Source organism: Heterodontus francisci, chromosome 44, assembly GCF_036365525.1.
Source record: "Heterodontus francisci isolate sHetFra1 chromosome 44, sHetFra1.hap1, whole genome shotgun sequence".
Taxonomy (NCBI): Eukaryota; Metazoa; Chordata; class Chondrichthyes; order Heterodontiformes; family Heterodontidae; genus Heterodontus; species Heterodontus francisci.
Window position 1 is genome coordinate 13,417,971 of NC_090414.1, and position 15,055 is coordinate 13,433,025.

Here is a 15,055-nt window from a genome sequence, read left to right on the forward strand (position 1 = left end):
CAGAGAAGGCTGAGGGGAGATTTGATTGAAATGTACAAAATTTTGAGTGGCCTGGATCAAGTGGAGGTGAAGGGTCGATTCACCTTAGCAGAGGGATCAGTGACTCGGGGGTGTAGATTTAAAGTGATTGGTAAAAAAAAATTAGAGGGGAGATGAGGAAAGGCTTTTTCACCCAGAGGGTGGTGATGGTCTGGAACTCACTGCTTGAAAGGGTAGTTCAGGCAGAGAACCTCAACTCATTCAAAAGGAGTCTGGATATGCACCTCAAGTGCCGTAAGCTGCGGGGCTATGGACCAAATGCTGGAAGGTGGGATTGGAATAGGTGGATCGTTTTTCAACCGGCACAGACATGATGGGCCAAGTGGCCTCTTTCTGTGCCATAAACTTTCTATGATTCCATAAAAAGTCTTTGGGTTTTCCTTGATTATACTTGTCAATATTTTTTCATGTCCTCTCTTTACTTTCCTAATTTTCTTTTTTACTTCACCCCTGCACTTTCTATATTCCTATAGGCTTTCTAAAGTATTAAGCCTTTTGTGAATGTCAAAAGTTCTTTTTTTTTTCTGTTTAACTTGGCCTGTATGCTTCTAGATAACCAGGGGACTCTAGATTTGGCAGTACCACCCTTTTTCTTTTGTGGGGACATGTCTACACTGTGCCTATAGAATATAGCTTTTGAATGCCTCCCACTGGTTTACACTGATTGTCCTTTAGCTTTATCCAGTCCACTTTCACCAGATCACCCCTCAGCTTTGTAAAAGTAGCCTTCCCCCAATTTAGAACTTTTACTCCTGTTCTGTCTTTGTCCTTTTCCATAATAATGCTATATCTAAATGTATTATGGTTACTATCTCCAAAATGGTCACCCACTGATACTTCATCCACTTGCCCAGCTTCATTTCCTAAGACTAAATCTAGAATTGCACCCCCTATTGTTGGGCTTGTTCCATGCTGGCTAAAAAAAGTTCTCTTGAATGCAGTTCAAGAACTTTCTGCCCTCTGTGCCCGTCACACTGTATGTATCCCAGTTGCTATTAGGGTCATTGAAATCCCCAACAATTATTGCCCTGTTGTTTTTGCACACAGATCTTTACCTACATATTTGTTGTTGCCTCCTTCTCACTATCTGGGGGTCTATAGTACATTCCTAGAAGTGTGGCTGCCCTTTTTTTTATTTCTGAGCTCAACCCATATGGCCTCATTTGATGATGCATTTAGCATATCAACCGTCCTCACAGCTGAAATTGATTATTTAACCAATAATGCTACACCCCCTCATTTTGATTTGTCTCTATCCTGTCTGAAAACTCTATGTCTAGGGATGTTAAGCTGCTATTTTTGCCCCTCTTTAAGCCAAGGTTCCATTATAGCAGTGATATCATGCTGTCATGTGTCTATCTGTGCCCTCAGCTCATCGGCTTTATTTGCTATACTCCTTGCTTTCAAACAAATAAATTTTAACACTGCCAAATTCCTGTGCTGTACACCTTTTAACCCTTTGCTTCTTCTGTCTTTCAGGGCCAATTGTTAATTTTCTGCCTCCCATTCCCTGCTCTGAAACTGCACTCAGGTTCACTTCCCCCCCACCAATCTAGTTTAAACTATCCCAACAGCACTAACAAACCTTCCTGCAAGGATATTTATCCCGATCCTGTTTGTACAGGTCGCACTTTCCCAGAACCGGTCCCAATGCCCCAGAAATCTGAAGCTCTCACTCCTGCACCATCTCTCCAGCCACGCATTCATCTGTTGTATTCTCCTACTTCTATACTCATGAGCACGTAGCCTTGGGAATAATCCGGAGATTACAACCTGCTTGCTAATCTCTTTCTGACCTCCCTGCTTGCTAATCTCTTTCCGAACTCCCTAAACGCAGTCTGCAGGACCTCATCCCTTTTTGTTTATTTAGAGATACAGCACTGAAACAGGCCCTTCGGCCCACCGAGTCTGTGCCGACCATCAAACACCAATTTATACTAACCCTACATGGATCCCATATTGCTACCACATCCCCACCTTCCCTCAATTCCCCTGCCACCTACCTACACTAGGGCAATTTACAATGGCCAGTTTACCTATCAACCTGCAAGTCTTTGGCTGTGGGAGGAAACCGGAGCACCCGGCGGAAACCCACGCGGTCACAGGGAGAACTTGCAAACGCCACACAGGCAGTACCCAGAACTGAACCCGGGTCGCTGGAGATGTGAGGCTGCGGTGCTAACCACTGCACCACTGTGCTGGCCTACATTATTGGTACCAATGTGGACCAAGACCTCTGGCTGTGCACGCTCGCCCTCCAGAATGCTCCGTAGCTGCTCAGTGATATCCCTGACCCTTGCGCCAGGGAGGCAGCATACCATCCTGGAATCATGTCTGCGATCACAGAAATGCCTGTTTGTTTCCCTAACTATAGAATCCTCTATCACTATTGTTCTCCTGCCTTCTCCCTCCCTGCACCGCTGAGCCACCCATGGTGTTCTGGTCATGACTCTCTGTGCACTCTCCAGAGGATCCCTCTCTCCCATCGGTACTCAGAACTGAATACCGGTTAGAAAGTGGGAAAACCTCCAGGGAATCCTGTACTACCTGCCTTTTGCTCCTTGACTGTCTGGAAGCTACCCACCCTGCCTGCGCTCTCTCAGACTGCAGGGTGACCACCTCCCGAAACGTGCGATTGACGTAGCTCTCATCCTCACTGATGCCAGCTGCTCCTCGAGTTCCTCATCCTCGAGCACCCAGCAAACTTCCTTTCCAAATTATTTATGGAATCAGCTTCCGCCACCTTTTCAGCTTGTGCATTCCAGATCCCGACAACTCTGAGTGAAAACATTTCTCATTTCCCTTCTAGATCTTGTGTCAATGATTTTGAATCTGTGACCCACTCGCCAGAGGGAATAGTTTCCCCTCTATCTTGGAATGTGCTGAGCAATAAAAATTAATCAACAGGTTAGTTTGGAAACAATTCTTCCCTTTATTGGCAAATAAAGGTGCATCAAAAGGGGACATATTCTTCGAGCTTGAACTAAGCCACTGAAAAGTGAACTGAGGAAGGAATTGTGAGAATGTCAGGCTGGTCGTGCTGCAGTCCTATAGGTGAAACCTCTCTCATTAACAGAAATGTTAGCAAATCATAGAATCAGAGAAATTTATAGCACGGAAGGGGGCCATTCGGCCCACCTTATTCCTGCCATCCAACCTAATCCCACTTTCTAGCTCTTGGTCTGTAGCCTCATAGGTTATGGCACTTCAAGTGCATATCCAAGTACTTTTTAAATGTTATGAAGATTTCTGCCTCTACCACCCTTTTAGGCAATGAGTTCCAGATCCCCACCACCCTCTGGGTGAATAGATTTCTCCTTAAATCCCCTCTAAACCTCCTACCTTTCAACATACATCTCTGCTCCCTGGTTATGGACCCCTCAATCAAGGCGAGTAGGGCCTTCCTATCCACTCTATCTAGACCCCTCATAATTTTATGCACTTCAACTAGATCTCCCCTCAGCCTCCTCTGTTCCAAAGAAAATAACCCCAGCCTATCTAATCCCTCCTCATAACTAAAACTCTCCAGTCCACGCAACATCCTCATAAATCTCCTCTGTATCCCCTCTAGCGCAATCACATCTTGCCTATAGTGCAGTGACCAGAACAGCATGAGGTACTCCAGCTGTGGCCTAACTATTGTTTTATGCAGTTGCAGCGAGGCTTCCCAGCTCTTATAGTCTATGCTCGGCTAATCAAGGCAAGTATCCCTCGATGCCTTCTTGACCACCTTATCTACTTGTCCAGTCACACTCAGAGATCTGTGGATATGCACTCCACAATTTGTTCCTCTACACTTCTTGGTATCCTACCATGTATTGTGTGTTCCCTTGCCTTATTAGCCTTCCCCAAATGTATTACTTCATACTTTTCCAGATTGAACTCCATTTGACACTGTTCCACCCACCTGGCTTAACTGGCTAAATGGTGCAGCAGGCTCGATGAGCCAAATGACCAACTTCCTGCTTAATCAACGATTCTCTTTTTAACATTAAGACATCCGGTGAGCAGAGTTGCCAACTCTGGGCCTATTCCTGGAGGTTTCATCACATGGCTCCTGCCCCACGCTCTCGACATTGGCCATCTGACACGTCCATCCTCAGGGTGCACTGCCTTCCCAGGCTAAATGGGAAGCCAGGAGACTCTTTGCCACCCAATTGGATAATTCTTGATTTCAGTCAAACAGCCTTATTCCCTATCTCCAGTATTTTTATAAGTAATAAATCAATGAAAATGAAAGTGTCTGGGAGATTAATCTCCGATTCCAGGACAATCCTGGTGGTTTGGCAACCCTATCAATTACTGTATATGAGAATCCTTACTCCACCCCCAATGTTCCTCCTCTTAGCTTTCCTATCCTGATGACCGTGATGGGCACAGGAGCAGGGATTTGAGTTACTGGAGCTATTTCCTCAGGAGTAGACAAGGCTAAGAGGAGATTTAATAGAGGTTTGTAAAATTATGAACAGAGTTGATGGCGTGCAAAGAGACTCCTCTGGTTGGGGAGTCGAGCAGTCACCAGTTTAAAATTCTCACTAAGGATGTCGGGAGAGATTAAGAGCAATTTCATTACACAGAGGGTTGTTGGAGCAGGGAATGATACGCCACAGGGAGTGGTTGAGGCCGAGACTATTGCATTTTTTAAGAGAAGAGTAGGTAAATGTTTGATGCTGACGATGACAGGGCTTTGAGGCAGGAGTAGGGCACTGAGATTAGTTGCAGATTGATGTAGGGCTCTGGGGAGAGAGCAGGAAAGTGAAATTAGTTGGGGATTGATACAAGGCTATAGGGAAAAGAATGGGGCACTGGGATTAGTTTGGTACTGGCACAGGGCGATGGGTTTAGTTTCTGCTAAAAACAAGAACATGCTAAAAACTTATTAGTCAACATGGATGAATAAATAGATAAGGTAAAAATTGGGAGTAAGGAACGAGACATACACTAAGTACATGAACAGCAGGGGACAGCATGACAAGGGACAATACAAAGAGATTAGAACAGAAGTCAAAAAAACAATTAGGACAGCAAGGAGGAGCTATATGATAGAGGCCTGTTCGGGTCTGCAAATGAAACCCGACCCGGCCCGAGTCCTTTCATTTTTTTCCCCGCGCCCGAACCGACCACCGGAATAAAGTTGATTATGTTAAAGAGGCTGTGCTCTACCTTGGATGGAATCGCTCACTGCAGACCAGTGTGGAGTGTTTCCTGCCTTGACATCCTGGCTGTCACTGTGTCCAACCTGAGCCGAGCCCGAATGCCAGACCCGAACTGACCCAAAACGTCATAGGGTCCCATTGGGTTCGGGTCGGGTAGCCATGCTGCACTATACGATTATCCAGGATCATAAATCAAAACAGTAAAATATTTTACAGGTACATAAATTGAAAAAAGAAAGGTGTGGTGGGAATAAGATCACTTATTGATAGGATAATAACCCTGGCAACGAAAGAGAAATGGCAGAAATATTAAGTAATTACTTTACTTTGGCATTTACTAGGGAACAGGACAGGTGTACATGACTTCGGATAATAAGATAACTGCATTTAAAATAAAGTTTGATTCATTTATTTAATTCATTTCTTTTTAAGAGGAAAAACTCCTGGTCTGGAAGGATCACATCCGTGCATTTTAAAAGAATCTAGGGGGGAGACAGAGGCATTGTCACACATTTTTAATCATTTGTTAGAGAAAGGTGTAGTGCAAGAAGACTGGTGGTTGGATAACATTATACCTATATTTATGAAGAGAGCTAGAACATATCCAGTCATCCATAAACCAGTTATTTTAACATCAGTGGTTGGAAAATAATGAAATCCCTGCTCAAAGAGAGAATTGAAGAAATCTAGAAAGTCAAAATATAATAATTAATAGTTGCATGGATTTCAAAAGAAAAAGTCTTGCTTGACTAACCTTGCTAAATTTTTTGAAGCGGTAACAGAGTGCGTAAATAAGGGTAATTTATCTAGATTTTCAAAAAGCCTTCAGTAAGGTACTACATAATAGATTAATGAATAAAGCCAGAAAATGCCGCGTTGGGATACAAGTAGCTAGCTTCAAAGCAGAGAGTAGGGGTAAAGGGTACTTATTCAGAGTGGCAGAAGGTGGAAAGTGGTGTTCCACATTGTTGTTCACAATTTATATCAACAGTTTAGACTTTGGAATCAGAAACAGAACTTCTAAATTTGCGGATGACACCAAATTGGAGGGAAAGTCAATACTGAGGAGGACTGCAACAAATTACAAGTAAAAGATATTAACAAACTCGCAGAACAGGCATATAACTGGAAAATGAATTTCAACATAGAGAAGTGTGAGGTATTACATTTTGGCAAGAAACATAAGGAGGTTGCAGATTACTTGGAAAATAAGAACTTAAATAGGGTAAAGGAGCAAAGGTACAAATACACAAATCACAAAGTAATGAGACAGATTAATAAGGCCACGTAGGGAAAAAAATGAAAAGCAAGCACTAGGGTTTATTTCGAGAGCCGAAGAGTCATTGTAGCACAGGTCCATGCTGACTCTCTGTAGAGCAATCCAGTCACTTCCATTCTACTGCTCTATCCTTGTGGACCAGCAAGTTTACTTCCAGCCTTTTGTGTGGTACTTTGTCATATGTTTTCTCAAAATCCAAGTAGACAACATCTACTGCATTTCCTTCATCAACCTTCTCTGTTACTTTATCAAAAAGTTCAATTAGATCAGTCAAATGTGATCTGCCTTTTACATATACAAGCTGGATCTCCTTAATTAACTCAAACCTCTCCAAGTACCTGCTAATTTTTTCCCTGATTATTGTTTCTAAAACCTTATCCACTACTGATGTTAAACTTACCAGTCTGTTGTTTCTAGGGATGTCCTTTCACCCTTTCTTGAATAAGGATGTCACATTTGCCACTCTCCAATCCTCTGGCACCTTCCCCCATTTCTAGGGAAGGTAGGAAGATTATGGCAAGCCCTTTCACGATCTCCATCCCTACTTTAGCAACCTGGGATTCAAGCTGTCCGGACCAATTGGCTGTCTAAGCTTAGCCAGCTTTTCCAGTGTGTCCTTCCTATCATTTTCTCCCAATCAATCACCTTTATCATCTCTGATTCTATCAATCTTTTATCAGCATCCTCTTCCTTAGTAAACACCAATAGAAAGTACTCATTAAGTAGAAGTACTCATTAGAGGGATAGAATTGAAAAGTGCAGAAGTTATGCTAAACTTGGCTAGACCACACCTGGAGTACTGCGTAGAATTCTGGTCGTCATATTATAAAAAAGATATAGGCCGGGATTTTACCTTTGGCAGACGGGAGCCATCCAATGACTGAAAAGTCGGTGGCGAACCCACCTCCACCTGGCCTGGGGATCCGACCCATATTTTGCGGATCCCTGGGCTTTAATTGGTCTGAGATGGGACTTCCACCCGCTTGAGGTAGAAAGTCCCACCTAATAGAGCTGCCGGCCAATCAGCAGGCTGCCAGCTTTTAGTCCCAGCCTACAGGAGATGATCAGGGAGTCCCGGCCCTAAGGTAAGTTTTTGTTGCCTCGCCGGGGATGATTGGTCGGGCCCCGACGAGGCAAGGTGGTCGATTGGGGGGAACGGGGCGTATTGGGGGTAATTGGGGCAGCAGGGTCGGCCCTCCATCGGGCACAGGGTGCCTGATGAACAGAGACCCTCCCCAGGCCGTCAGAAAACTGCCTGCTTTTGTCAGGCGGTTTTTCTCCGCTTGCCATATGTAAAATTCCCGTGGAGGCAGGCAAAGGCACTTGAGTGGGTCAAATCCTGGAACTCCCTTCTGAACAGCACTGTGGGTGTACCTACCCCACATGAACTGCAACAGGTCAGAAAGGCAGCTCACCACTGCCTTCCGAAGGGCAATTATGATTGACTTAGAACGGGTGGGCAGTTATTTGCCAGCGCCGTCCTGCATAAAGTGGTGGCGGAGGCGGGAGTGCGTCGGGAAGGGCCCCCCGAGCCTCCCGCTCCATTTTACGCCAACCCCGTGCCACCATCCTGTTCTTTGGGGGGGGGGGCGTAAAATCCAGCCCATAGAGACACCGCAGAGGGTGCAAAATAGATTTACAAGGATAATGCCAGAAATAACATTCGTGCCACACAGTGCCAGGCAATGACTATCTCCAACAAGAGAAAAATGTAACCATCTCCCCTTGAAATTTAATGACTTTACCATCAACATCCAGGAGGGGTTACCATTGACCAGAAACTTAACTGGACGAGCCAAATAAATACATTGGCTACAAAAGCAGGCAGCTGACTCCCCAAAGCCTGTCCACCATCTACAACGCACTAGTCAGGAGTGTGATGGAATACTTTCCACTTGCCTGGATGAGTGCGGCTCCAACAACACTCAGAAAGCTCCACATAATACAGGAGAAAACAGCTCGCTTGATTGGCATCCCATCCACCACCTTCAACATTCACTCCCTCCACCACTGATGCACAGTGGCAGCAGTGAGTACCATCTACAACATAGGCTGTAGCAACTTGCCAAGGCACCTTCCAAACCTGTGACCTCTACCACCTGGAAGGAGAAGGGCAATAGATGCATGGGAACACCGCCACCTGCAAGATCCCCTCCAAGTCACACAGCATCCTGACTTGGAGCTATATCGCTGTCCCTTCACTGTGGCTGGGTCAAAATCCTGGGCAATAAATGCTGGCATAGCCAGCGATGCTAACATTCCATGAAGGAATAATGGGTCGAAGGGCCTCTTCTGCATTGTATTATTCTGTGATTCTGTAAATAAAAAACAATGCTGGCATATACCTATGGGGAGAGGTTGAACAGGCTGTGTAATTGTATATTAATAGGCATTTTGTCATTTTTATACTTGCATGGTGTTTGACATGTGCTTTAGATTCACTGGCACAATGTGTGTGGAGGTTTTTACTTCGAATACGTAGAACTTATATTTATACAGAAACAGGGCATTGGGCCCAACCAGTTTGTTCCACAAAACACATAGTTTTAACCAGGTATATCATGAATAAAAGAATGACTAGAGTTAGATTAGGGCCAATCAAGGATAGTAGTGGGAAGTTGTGTGTGGAATCAGAGGAGATAGGGGAAGCGTTAAATGAATATTTTTCGTCAGTATTTACAGTAGAGAAAGAAAATGTTGTCGAGGAGAATACTGAGATTCAGACTACTAGGCTAGATGGGATTGAGGTTCACAAGGAGGAGGTGTTAGCAATTTTGGAAAGTGTGCAAATAGATAAGTCCCCTGGGCCAGATGGGATTTATCCTGGGATTCTCTGGGAAGCCAGGGAGGAGATTGCAGAGCCTTTGTCCTTGATCTTTATGTCGTCATTGTCGACAGGAATAGTGCCGGAAGACTGGAGGATAGCAAATGTTGTCCCCTTGTTCAAGAAGGGGAGTAGAGACAGCCCTGGTAATTATAGACCTGTGAGCCTTACTTCGCTTGTGGGTAAAATGTTGGAAAAGGTTATAAGAGATAGGATTTATAATCATCTTGAAAAGAATAAGTTCATTAGCGATAGTCAGCACGGTTTTGTGACGGGTAGGTCGTGCCTCACAAACCTTATTGAGTTTTTCGCGAAGGTGACCAAACAGGTGGATGAGGGTAAAGCAGTGGATGTGATGTATATGGATTTCAGTAAGGCGTTTGATAAGGTTCCCCACGGTAGGCTATTGCAGAAAATACGGAAGTATGGTGTTGAAGGTGATTTAGAGCTTTGGATCAGAAATTGGCGAGCTGAAAGAAGACAGAGGGTGGTGGTTGATGGCAAATGTTCATCCTGGAGTTTAGTTACTAGTGGTGTACCGCAAGGTTCTGTTTTGGGGCCACTGCTGTTTGTCATTTTTATAAATGACCTGGAAGAGGGTGTAGAAGGGTGGGTTAGTAAATTTGCGGATGACACGAAGGTCAGTGGAGTTGTGGATAGTGCCGAAGGATGTTGTAGGGTACAGAGGGACATAGATAGGCTGCAGAGCTGGGCTGAGAGATGGCAAATGGAGTTTAATGCGGAAAAGTGTGAGGTGATTCACTTTGGAAGGAGTAACAGGAATGCAGAGTACTGGGCTAATGGGAAGATTCTTGGTAGTGTAGATGAACAGAGAGATCTTGGTGTCCAGGTACATAAATCCCTGAAAGTTGCTACCCAGGTTAATAGGGCTGTTAAGAAGGCATATGGTGTGTTAGCTTTTATTAGTAGGGGGATCGAGTTTCGGAGCCACGAGGTCATGCTGCAGCTGTACAAAACTCTGGTGAGGCCGCACCTGGAGTATTGCGTGCAGTTCTGGTCACCGCATTATAGGAAGGATGTGGAAGCTTTGGAAAGGGTGCAGAGGAGATTTACTAGGATGTTGCCTGGTATGGAGGGAAGGTCTTACGAGGAAAGGCTGAGGGACTTGAGGTTGTTTTCGTTGGAGAGAAGGAGGAGGAGAGGTGACTTAATAGAGACATATAAGATAATCAGAGGGTTAGATAGGGTGGATAGTGAGAGTCTTTTTCCTCGGATGGTGATGGCAAACACGGGGGGACATAGCTTTAAGTTGAGGGGTGATGGATATAGGACAGATGTCAGAGGTAGTTTCTTTACTCAGAGAGTAGTAGGGGCGTGGAACGCCCTGCCTGCAACAGTAGTAGACTCGCCAACTTTAAGGCATTTAAGTGGTCATTGGATAGACATATGGATGTAAATGGAATAGTGTAGGTCAGATGGTTTCACAGGTCGGCGCAACATCGAGGGCCGAAGGGCCTGTACTGCGCTGTAATGTTCTAAAGATTCTAAAGAACCACATTTACCCACCCAGTTTCCACATCCCTCAATCCCACTTTTCCTTCAACCCCACTTTTCCTTCATCCACCCATCTGATCTAATGTTGGTATAGTTTCTACCTGAACTATTAATTCTGAAGGTGAATTCCATATTTTCACACTCCCTCTGCATCAATTTCTCCTGCTCCCTGTACTAAATCTCTTGCATTTAAATTGGTATCTATGACCCCTCTTTCTAGATCTCCCCACCTCTCCCCCCTGCCAACTATTGCAAACAGTCTGCTTCTATCTACCCTGTCCCATCCTTCCATAATTTTAAACACTTCTGTTATATCACCCGTAACTTGTTTTGTTGTTTGGAGAGAAAAGCTCCAACTTTTCAAATCTTCCTATCTGTGTCATACAGGCAGTATCTCCATAATTCTGTGTTGTACTCCCTCTGAAGCTTTAATATCTTTCCTATAGTGTGGAGCCCAATACTGCACACAGTACTGCAGTCACTTTTTTGGGCTATTGATATAAATTCTATTCAAAGCACAGTGTGCACCTGATGTATTTCGTGATGGTGATATTATCAATGCAAATACAGTAATGGTGGACATAGAGTCATAGATGTTGAAATACTTTGTATTTACAGTAGAGGAAGAGGTTAGCGTGCCTGGCAGCTAACGTCAAAGAAAATCCAAAAGTCTTCTATGCACATATAAATAGTAAAAGGAGGTGTGGGCTGATTAGGGGCCAAAAAGGGGATTTACGCATGGAGGGCATGGCTGAAGCACTAAATGAGTATTTTGCATCCGTCTTTACGAAAGAAAAAGATGCTGTCAAAAGTCATAGTGAATTAGGAGGTAGTTGAGACACTGGATAGGCTAAAAATTGATGAAGGGGTGTCAGAAAAGCTGGCTGTACCTAAAGTTGATAAGTGGCCAGGATCAGTTGAAATGCATCCGAGGAATCTGAGGGAAGTGAAGGTGGTAATTGCAGAGGCAATCTTCCTGAGTTATGGGATGGTGCCGGAGGACTGGAGAATTGCAAATGTTACACCCTTGTTCCAAAAATAAAAAGGGTGTAAGGACAAGCCCAACAACTACAGGCAGTCACTTTAACCTCAGTGGTGGGAAAGATTTTAGAAACAATAATCCAGGATAAAATTGACAAAATTAACTTGGACAAATGTTAAGGAAAACCAGCCTGGATTTGTTAATGGCAAATAGTGTTTAGCTACCTAAATTGATTTTTTGATGAGGTAACAGTGAAGTTTGATGAGGGTAAAGCAGTTGCACGGACTTCCAAAAGGCATTTGATGTTAGTGCCACGTAGAGGCTTGTCAGAAAAGTTGTAGTCCATGGTGAACAGTTATTTTTCAGACTGGAGGAAGGTATAGAGCGGGGTTCCCCAGGGGTTGGTATTAGGAGCACTGATTTTCTTGTATGGTAATGACCTAGACGTGGGTGTGCAGGGCACAATTTCAAAATTTGTAGATGACAAAAAACTTGAAGGTTTTGTGAACTGGGAGGAGGATAGTAATAGATTTGAAGAGCACATAGACAGGCTGCTGGAATGGTCAAACACATGGCAGGTGAAATTTAATGCAGAGAAGTGTGAAGTGACATTTTGGTCGGAAGGAGAGGCAATATAAAATAAGGGAGATATTTCTAAAGGGTGTTAGGAGCAGAGGGACCTGGGGATGTATATACACAAATTATCGAGTGTGGCAGTGCAGGTAGCTTAATAAGGCAAACGGGATCCTGGGCTTTATAAGTAGAGGCATAGAGTACAAAAGCAAGGAGGTTATGGTGAACCTTTATTAAAATACTAGTTCAGGCTCAACTGGAGTATTGTGTCTAATTCTGAGCACCACACTTTAGGAAGGATGTGAAGGCATTGGAGAGGGTGCTGGAAAGATTTACGAGAATGGTTCCAGCGTTAAGGGACTTTAGAGTCGTACAGCATAGAAACAGGCCCTTCAGCCCACTGACTTTAGTTATGTGGACAGATTGGAGAAGTTGGGGCTGTTCTCCTTTGAAAAGAGAAGATTTGGTAGAGGGGACCAAAATCATGAAGGGTCTGGACAGAGTCGATAGAGAGAAACTGTTCCCATTGGCAGAAAGTTCGAGAAACGGTGGACACAGATTTAGGGTGAATGGTAAAAGAATCAAAGGTGGAATGAGGAAAACCTTTTTTACCCAGCAAGTGGTTAGCTGCTGAGAGTGTGGTGGAGGCAGATTCATTCCTTGCATTCAAAATGGAATTGGATAATTATCTGAAGAGAAATATTTTCGGGGGTACAGGGAAAAGGCGGGGAATTGGAACTAACTGGATTGTTCTTGCAGAGAGCTAGCATGGACACAATGAGCTGATTGACCTCCTCCTGTACTATAACTGTTCTATGATACCATGATAAAACTAATAGTAAATTAGGGACCCACCAAAATTAATGGAAGCAAAATAACTAATAAAGAAAATAATGGCAAGAAAGCAGAGCAGATTTCCAGGACCAGCTGGTTTCCATCCAGGGTTTTGAAGGAAGTAGGTGAGCACATTAACTATAATCTTCCAAAGTTCTCTCAATTTGGGAACTGTTCCTATTAGATTGGGAAATTGCGTGTCTCACTCCTCTATTTAAAAAGGTGAGTGAGGGAAACCAGCGAATTGTAGACCAATTATCTTAACATCTATTGTAAAAAAAAAAAAATTACGAGAGTCAATAATTAAGGATAGGGTGACTTGCAAATCACCATTGAGACATCTTGAAAATGTTTAGCTGATCAGAGAGATCCAACATGGATTTTTAAAGGGTAGGTCATGCCTAACAAATCTGGTGACTAAAGTAGTAGGCAGGGTAAAAGAACAAAAGAAAGTTTATTGATGTTGTTTATCCCGACTTGATAAGGCATTTGATAAGTTCCTCATAGGAAACTGTTAACTAAAGTTGAAGTTCAAGGAATTGAAGGCTAATTATTGAACAGGTTGGGGAATTGGCGCAGTCATTGGAGACAGAGAGTAGTTATAATGGGCCTATACTCTAATTGGCAAGATCTAACTCATGGTGAGCTGCGGGCAGCCATAAAGGCGGGGCTAAAGTGTGGCGAGTCGAAGAGACTTAGCAGTTGGCAGGAAAAAAGACAGAAGCGCAAGGGGAGAGCCAACTGTGTAACAGCCCCGACAAACAAATTTTTCTGCAGCACCTGTGGAAGAGCCTGTCACTCTAGAATTGGCCTTTATAGCCACTCCAGGCGCTGCTCCACACACCACTGACCACCTCCAGGCGCTTACCCATTGTCTCTCGAGATAAGGAGGCCAAAGAAGAACTCGTGGTGAGCTGCAAAGATCTGTATTGGGGCCTCAACTATCCACCGTATTTGTTAACAACTTTAGATGATGAAGTAGAAAGCCAAATATCCAAGTTTACCAATGACAAAGATAGGTGACATTGTAGGTTGTGTAGTTGGAAACATAAAATTGCAGAGAGATATTGATAGATTAAGTGAATAGGCAAAACTGTGGCAAATACATTTCAATGTAGGCAAATGTGAGGCTATCCACTTTGGATCGAAAAAGAATAGAACAGAGTACTTCTAAATGGCGAAAAGTTAGAAACAGTGGAGATTCCGAGAATTTGGGTGCCCGGTGCATAGATCATTAAAATGTCTTTAAAAGGTACAGAAAATAATCAAAATGTCTAATGGAATGCTGGCCTCCATGTCTAGGGGACTGGAATGCAAGGGGGTAGAAGTCATGCTGCAGAAAGACAAAGGCCTGGTTTGACCACACCTGAAGTTACTGTGAGTAGTTCTGGATATCACACAAAGAACAACAAAGAACGGTACAGCACAGGAACAGGCCATTCGGCCCTCCAAGCCTGCGCTGATCTTGATGCCTGTCCAAACTAAAACCTTCTGCACTTCCGGGGTCCGTATCCCTCTATTCCCATCCTATTCGTGTATTGGTCAAGATGCCTCTTAAATGTCGCTATCGTACCTGCTTCCACCACCTCGCCCGGCAGCAAGTTCCAGGCACTCGCCACCCTCTGTGCAAAGAACATGCCTCGCACATCCCCTCTAAACTTTGCCCCTCGCACCTTAAACCTATGTCCCCTCAGAACTGACTCTTCCACCCTGGGAAAAAGCTTCTGACTATCCACTCTGTCCATGCCACTCATAACTTTGTAAACCTCTTATCATGTCGCCCCTCCACCTCCGTCGTTCCAGTGAAAAAAATCTGAGTATATCCAGCCTCTCCTCATAGCTAATGCCCTCCA

At 44.1% G+C, this 15,055-nt stretch overlaps 1 protein-coding gene across 4 annotated transcripts in view; it reads left to right on the forward strand.

Annotated features, from left to right (window-relative positions):
- LOC137355917 (pyruvate carboxylase, mitochondrial-like) overlaps nucleotides 1-15,055 on the forward strand; it is a 1,077,083-nt gene that overhangs the window by 59,923 nt on the left and 1,002,105 nt on the right. Inside the window, exons 1-2 of one of the 4 annotated variants that reach the window (XM_068021565.1) lie at nucleotides 2,853-2,946; nucleotides 14,505-14,579. The exons of 2 other annotated variants lie outside the window; for them this stretch is intronic. The gene's annotated coding sequence lies outside the window, so the exon portion shown is untranslated. Of the gene's footprint in view, nucleotides 1-2,848; nucleotides 2,947-14,504; nucleotides 14,580-15,055 lie in introns of those variants that run through there. One more of the 4 variants, XM_068021566.1, reaches the window with a different exon arrangement.